Source organism: Lepisosteus platostomus, chromosome 14 (assembly GCF_059453375.1).
Source record: "Lepisosteus platostomus isolate fLepPlt1 chromosome 14, fLepPlt1.hap1, whole genome shotgun sequence".
NCBI classification, from domain to species: domain Eukaryota; kingdom Metazoa; phylum Chordata; class Actinopteri; order Semionotiformes; family Lepisosteidae; genus Lepisosteus; species Lepisosteus platostomus.
In genome coordinates, this window is record NC_142624.1 from 16122238 (window position 1) to 16130143 (window position 7906).

Sequence of the window (7906 nt, forward strand, 5' to 3'; positions counted from 1 at the left end):
CACAAGCAGAACACAATAACAATCACATGGATAAGTAAACATTAACCTTGCAGGTAGCAAACAGAATTGTAAAACAGATGCTCATAGAAGGCTAATTAGCTGAAGGTGGAGAGTTCATATGGAAGTGGGAAAGAGCCAAGGTTAAAGCGGGTGGTTTTTGAAAGCAATGATTTACAGCATTTTCCTGAACACAGTAGCTGAAAAACACTATGAGCTGGAAAAGAAGGGTCTCAAAACATCTTGTAGGGATGATTATAGGTGCAGCTTGTGTAAAGGGATGAAATGTAAGGTAGTTCATAGCCTATTATTTTTGAAGTTTTGGACATGATCCTGTTATGCTGTTGGACAGCTAATTGCAAGGGATGGACCCTATGCCGGTAACAAGATCACTGGGAAAGCAGAAATTTCCAAGGGCGAGATCAAAAGACTAGCAAAAAGGTCAATAAGCTAAGAGTGAAACTAGGCAAAAGGTATCCAAAAGAAAGTCCAGAAGTCGTGGTCAAAAAAGGAAGCCTAAAGTCCAAAAAGGAGTCCCAGGATCATATCTTAAGGAGAAGATAAACAGCTCAAAATCTAACCCAATACTGAGCAAGGTGGGAACAGGGAGCAGGGTTTTAAGCAGGTTGGAGGGGAGGCGTGGTGATGGGTTAATGAGGTCTGATTAACCTACTCCTCCCCAGCGTGGATGAAGTACATACTATTGGTTTGGGTGCCTTCTGGATGCTGGTACTGTAACAGATCCTTTCCATTTTTACTTTTGTACAGCAGTCTAAATTCCCTCACACCTGAAGAAAACCTGAAGAAAAGTTGTGTTTTCTCTCTTCTCTTTTCAGCATGAAATAAACCTATTACTTGTTCCTTTGCAGACTACACATGCTGACACAGCTACTCATCCGAACCACTTCTACCTACTTCTACTGTGACCCACTATGCCTTCCTTAAAATCTTTTTTTAGATTTCTTCGTCATTCCTTCTCTTCCTCCCTGGGCTACTTGCTCCCCTCTCTTACTAAACCAGCATTCTATCTCCTCACAGTGATCTGTTCCAAGACGTTTTAACCACCTCCTATTCTTTTAAAGATGTTGTCATTACAATATAATTCCTATAGGATTTAGCCTGAAATGTAACACTTTTTCTTTTGACTCTGACACCACCCAGAGTAACACCTGCAGAGACTTCTACAATAATTTTCTAGGAAACTAATGCTTTCTACCATTCTCTCCCTCAAACAACAGATTACTCTTTCTGACAACAACATCAAAGAAGCCAAACAATTTTTACAGCTAACAGCTCCACCACATCTTCCCTTTATAACTAGAAAAACAAGCTCACCCCTGAAGAAGGCTCCACAGTCTGAATGTTGTGTTTTCTCTATTCTCTTTTCAGCATGGAATAAACCTATTACTGTACCTGTTCCTTTGCAGTCTAAATTCCTGTACCATACTGTGAATGAAACTGTCAAAATTCTTTGAACCATGGCTGTGTAAACTTAACAATGAAGTTGCTGGTTCACTCTGTGTTTCTTTAGTTGTGTGAGAAGGTACATCCTCTGCTGCATCTTGTAAACTATATGATCTGTGTTGGTGCTTCATTTAAGATTGTTACTTACAGTATGTATGTTCTCATTTATTTGAAGGAAACTGTGGTCATCATAAGATGGTCAAATCCAGCTTTTGCCGTGAGTTTTTTTTTAACAAATAAACATTTCTTTGAAAAACTAAAATAGCAAATATTATTGGCACTATATTGACCCTTTTAAAATAAAAAAAATAAAAAGCTCTGTTCTCCCTGTACTTAACCGCAGTCTACACAAAGAATCATCAGCTCCACATCTTCCCCCGGCGCCCTCTGATGACATCACCCGTGCCGCCGCCACTCATCCCAACGTGAGGACCCAGAGGCCGCCCGCGCCTCTGCCTGTCGCGTCTTCTGTCTTGTCTTGTCCTGATATGTCTGTGTCTCTTCCCCAAGCAATCCATACCTCTGCTGAACAACTGCACCTAGCCTCTTCCACCCAGCCTCCTCCCCTAAACTCCTGCTGTCGAGTCTAAGGTCCCAGGCTCATGCCCCTCCCCCACCCCCTTCTCTGCTTAATCTAATTTCTGCACTCTCTTCTGTCTCTACCTCTGGCGTCCAACACGGCTCAAGCTCCGCCAGCTTGGTGCCTTCGGCCCCGGTTTCTTTTCCCCGGCTGCTGTCTCCACGGCCCAAAGACCAGCTAGTAAACGACCCCCAGCTCAGCCAGCAGGTGGCCCTTACCCTCCCCCACCCCCTGGCGTCCAAGACGACTCGGCAGCCTCCTCAGTCCTTCGCGCAGCCCTTGCCCCTGCTTCAATTCCTCCTCAACAGTCTTTGGCTTCCATATCCCAAGCCACCGAGCTTCAGGCCCCAGATCCATCTAACCCCTCCTACGACAATCTGCTTTCCGGTCTTCTTCCCTTCTCATCTTCTCCCTTCCCCGGTGTCCAACACGGCAGCTGTCATCCCATGCCTTCGGCCCTGGACTCCAATCCCCCCTTTACTAAGGACTTTCCTCTACGAACAGCCGTTCCTCTCCCAGCTCCTCCTAACACACTAAAGTTTAGTCCTCCTCCCATTCCCTTCTCACTCCGGCAGCAAATTCTATGAGGTGCGGGCGTCAATCTAGCTCACCTTCTCTCTTCCTCCCTTACAACTCCGATTCTAGAACAGTCGACTGCGGCTCGATTTCCATTACTCTCAAATCTTCTGATTTCTCCGCCTTTGCCCAGATACTGTCCGCAAGCTCAACCCTGACTCCGCTCCTTCTCCCCCACAGCATCTATTCTCCCGCCAGGTCTTCTTCAAACCTTCCTGGTCCAAAGACATTTGCAGTCGCCCCATCGTGATGATCAGAGACCAACAAATTTCCAACATCTTCAATTCCTCGACACGTACCTCTCCCCTTCGTCACTTCCTTCATATTTGCAGCTTCTGCGGTGAAGCTCATGCTCACTGAGCCCGCCCCCGCCGGCCCTTCCATGCTCGTTCCACCTTCAGCGTTCCCAAAAGACTACTGGTCTTTCTGGCTACCCCAATCGACATCCCCGCTCTTGCTTTCGACCTGCTCCGTCACCCCAACCCCTCTTCCACCCACATCTTACTCGACGGCCTTTCCTTCGGATTCCACCAGGCCCATGCACACTTCCTTCTTCCTCTGTCTTTTGCAAAAATTTGCAATCTGCCACCGCCGATCCCCAGTCCGTTGATTCCTTGCTAGCATCCGAAGTCGAGAATGGTTTCATGATCGGACCACTTGACTCTCCCCCATTCCCTGCATACCACATCAATCCCATTGGTATAGCGGTGTGTCCGTGTGCCTGGCTCGCTAAGGCCGACATCTCCAGTACCGTTAAAGTTATACCTCCTGACCCAGACTTCTGGCACCTCTTTGGAGTTCATTGGCAGAACAAGTTCTTCGCAGTCCGCCTTACCTTCGGACGTAGGAGTAGCCCAAATAATTTTTGGTACCTTAGCTGAAGCTCTCTGCTGGATCCTCCTGAATAACTATAAGCTTCCTTTTCTCATCCACCTTCTCGACGATTTCCTTACCATAGACTTTCCTCACACCCCACCTGCAAGAACCTCCTCCACACTTATTTCCGTTTTTAGGAAACTAGGGGTACCTCTTGCCACGGACAAAACAACTGGCCCCTCTCATATAATCCAATTCCTTGGGATCACCCTCAATTCCATCAATTTCTTCGCCTCCCTGCCTCCTGACAAAATCAACAGGATCCAGACGTACATCTCTATCTATTCTTCCACCAAATTTTGCACAAACGGGGAACTTCTCTCTCCGCTCGGCCACCTCAATTACGCCATGCGTATCATTCCTCAAGGACGGTCTACCTTCTCGACCTCGCCTGTTCTGTGCCCTCTCTTTACCTCCATGTAAGCCTTTCAGCCGACTGCAAATCCAAGCTCAGGCTTTGGCAGCTTCTCTTGGCCAACTGGAATGGCATATCTCTCTTCTACGATGACCTCCTCTCTGACCCCGCGGATATCCAGCTTTTCACAGACGCAGCCCCCACAGTCGGTTTCGGAAGCTATTACAAAGGCCAATGGTTTGCGGCCCCTTGGCCTCCTGAATTCTCTCCAATCTCTCTCGCCAACCAGTCATCGGCCTTGTTAGAAATATTTGCAATTGTCATTGTTGCTTCTCTTTGGGGCCACAACTGGAAACAAAAATCCGTCCTCATCCATTTGGCCATCTATGCAGTAGTTCATATAATCAACAAGGAAGGTCTTCATCCCAATCTATCATGAAATTCCTCTGCCACCTTAAATGGATTTGTCTCACACATCACTTCATCCTCGTAGCTGCTCACATTCCAGATTCCTTAACGAGATAGCTGACTCACTCTCTCTCGCTTTCAATGTCAGAAATTCAGGAACTTGGCACCAGATGCAAGACTGAACCCGTGCACAGTACCTCCCTATTCGGAACTCGCGTTCCTCTGAATCATCCTTTCCATCACTATCTCCAGCTGGCCCAGCAAACTATCCTCTTAGGTATTGCCCCTCGAAGTCACTCAATTCTTACTGCACTGCCTGGAAGGACTTCCAATCCTTCCACCTCTCCGCGAACATAAAATTCCCTTCTTTCGACATTCTCACCGTATCATCTTTGTTTGCTATTGTAGAAACTCACTCAAGGTACGAGCATCCACCACCAAAGTATACCTGTGCGGCATCCACTTCTTCCATAAACTCCTTTTTAGCACGATCTGTCCATCCCTTATGCACCCTCAAATTACTCTCCTTCTTAAAGGCTTTCAGCGGCTTGAAAAACCACTTCCGAATCTACGCGCACCACTTACCTCAGACATCCTTGAATCCTGCATCTACGTTCTCAGGTCGGGTTTCCACTCACCCTGGGTCGACTGCACTCTTGAATCTTTATTCTTGTTAGCCTTCTTCATCTTCCTAAGGTGCTCCGAAATTACCGCTGCTTCCACATCCTTCGATCCTTCTTCTCAACCCTGCTTATCTGACATCTCCATCTTATCTTCCAAGACACTGACCTTCTATCTCAAGAAAAGCAAAACCGACCAACTCAGATCCACCACTCTCATCTATTATTTCAAACTCTGTTCCTACATAAGCCCTTATGAGCCTCTATCCAATTACGCACATCTTCGCACCTCTGCCGGAGCTTTGCCTACTGTCCCTCTGTTCGTAAACGTGAAGGGCTGTATCATGATACCCTCCTGAACAATTCTCCAGGCACTCCTTTAGATCGGGGCCGCGTCCTCTGCCGCTCGCCAAGGCATACCCGAGTACCTCATCAAGCAACTCGGCCATTGATCCTCCGAGGCTTTCCATGCATACATTAAAACTAACCCTGGTATCCTCAAGCAGGCACTTTCTCTCCACGGCTGAATTGGTCCAATAATCTTTTGTTTTTGTTTTTCTGCACTGGTGACTGGGGGTCCCACTTGGTTCTTTTGGGGGTCCTATCCTCCCCGTCCAACAGCCGGGAGGTTGGCCCTCAGCCAAGCGGGTTACGCCAAATCTCCACATCCCAATAAACTATTCTAATTTCTCCGAAGCTTTCGGCTGCTGTCATTCCTCGTGAAATGACAATAAATATTATCAACACTATATTGAATTTGTTGGTCTTTCTAAATATCACAAAACATTCAAAGTTAAGTGATTATCATTTTCCATGAAAACTTGCGCTCATTATCACAGTAAAAGAAACTCATACTTTTCAGAATGTAATTATTATTTTGAAAATGTTTTAACGTGCTCCTTCTGACCATATTGTTTATATACTTTGTGAGAAAGGTGATGTTTTAACCTTTTCTGTGAATACGCTCGCTATCTGAGTAAACAAAAGCATACTTTTAGAATTTGATGAATAGAGAATATAATACGGAATCGTGTTATCTAAAGAGCATGCTTGCCAGCGCAGTTGTTAAACCGTTTTTTTATTTATTTTTCTAAATAACATTGAATAAAATTGCTAGAGCACCACAATTCACACTCAACCACATCACAGATCACAGATAAGTCCCAGTGTGTGAGTTCTTGCTGTTTGATCTGTGCTTGATCTTTGATCTGAGCTTTAATAGAGAGCTTATCTCTATTAATATAACTATTGAGTGGTATTAAATGCAACTTATTTGTATAGATGACACTTTTCTAAAATGTATTTAAAAATAAAAAACTATTACAACTGGCACGCCTGTAGCTTTTTCACGAAACCTCTTATGTTACGAAAACACTTGCTATGTGTACAAAGTACATTGTGACTGTTTTCAAAGCCTTCACGATGTCGTTTTTAAGGCACTTTTTTACCACGCTCGAATATTCTTCTGTCCATATCTTTGGAAGGGAAACACAGAAAGCCTTCAAACCAAATGCATTTTAAAGTACACGACTTGTGAAAATTTTCACACCCTCCCCATAAAGCTATAAGTGAGCTAATTCTTTTTTAAAACCTCCAGTGACATCTCTGGAGCGTCGAGTATATATCCAACAGTGTGAGCTCATTTGCAAGGCTATTAAGGTTGATTGAGTTACTGTAACAGTCTGGGTTTGGTGAGTTCTACTGTCTCTTGACTGTCTTGGGTGAAAGGAATCTGTCTTTCATTGGAAGACAATGAACATATTCTACTCATACATGAGAATATAATATAAATACACCAAGGGATTGGGCTGAGTTCACATTACAAAAACATCAGCGACCATAGTATAAAGACAAAGACTTTTTATGGGAAGAGACATGGTGCTTCAGCTGCCTGTATGCGTTAAACGAGAGTGTGGCGTTACTTTTTGTCAGTGAAAAAGTGTGTCTCTCTCTGTTTCCGCGTGGGCACGGGGAGGTGATGTGCCAGCTGTACTGAAAAATAAAGTGCCGTTTTTCATTCAATGAGTGCCTGAGTCACTGTGTACATCCTATATAATAATGCCACAATATTAGAAATGCTCTTCGGCTGGCAAATCAATTTTTTTTTAATTTAAAAGAAATAAAATAAAGTTTCTTTTAGTTTGTGTTCCTGCTTAACTTTAAAAATTGCATGACTTTAAAAGCGATAAAAAAATGTTTCGATAGTTAATAACCACTTTTTGTGCACGAAAAATGGGTGATTTTTCTTCCTCGTCATCAGATCTTTCTTGGAAAATTGTATTTTATGTCTCGCAAAAAACTGACTTGCTTTAACAAAATATATTAACTAATCTTTTCACCTGGCAATCTACCTGAATGCCCAACTATCTGAGAAGCCCTCAATGAAATCAAAAGAACCACAACTGAAAGAGTTTTATAAGTTTGATAAAAGAGAGAAGAGAGAAATAATAAGAGAGTCCCCATTAGCCCCATTTAAATTAAAATGTATGCATGTCTAATTAAATGCCTTTATTGATTCACAATCTGACAATGCAACGTAAATCATTATCTTTGTCTTCTAAGTATCTCAACTTTCAGCATAGCTTTCTCTCCATTTAGATTTATTTTTCATTCCATCGCTTAACAAAGCAGGAGTGTATTGTGATTCCTCATGGGATTAAACGTGGAAAGATCAGATTGTAGTCATTTTTATTTTTTAAATAGATTTTTAGAAAAGTATAATCTATACTAAAAAGCTGTATTTATTTAATATCTCTTGATAGTTATATTAATAGAGGTAAGAATTCAAGTTGATACTGTTTAGACATTTAATCATTTTAAACTGTATTACAGCATCTTACACATCAAACATGAAAAAGTTGGTATATTTTATAAAAGCAAGATTGCTCAGTTGGACAGTATTAAGCACGTATGTTTTTTTAATGTTTGTAATCGCTATTCTTGCAAGTACAAACACAACATTAACTGGAGTGCTACAGAACCCTAAACAGACAATACACACTAGCCGAATATACAGTAGCTGTGTCAGTC

The 7906-nt window shown here is 43.1% G+C and overlaps 1 pseudogene; it reads left to right on the top strand.

Moving 5' to 3' along the window:
* The first annotated feature begins 3261 nt into the window (after positions 1 to 3261).
* Positions 3262 to 4287, top strand: LOC148648888 (uncharacterized; annotated as a pseudogene).
* Positions 4288 to 7906: the final 3619 nt, after the last annotated feature.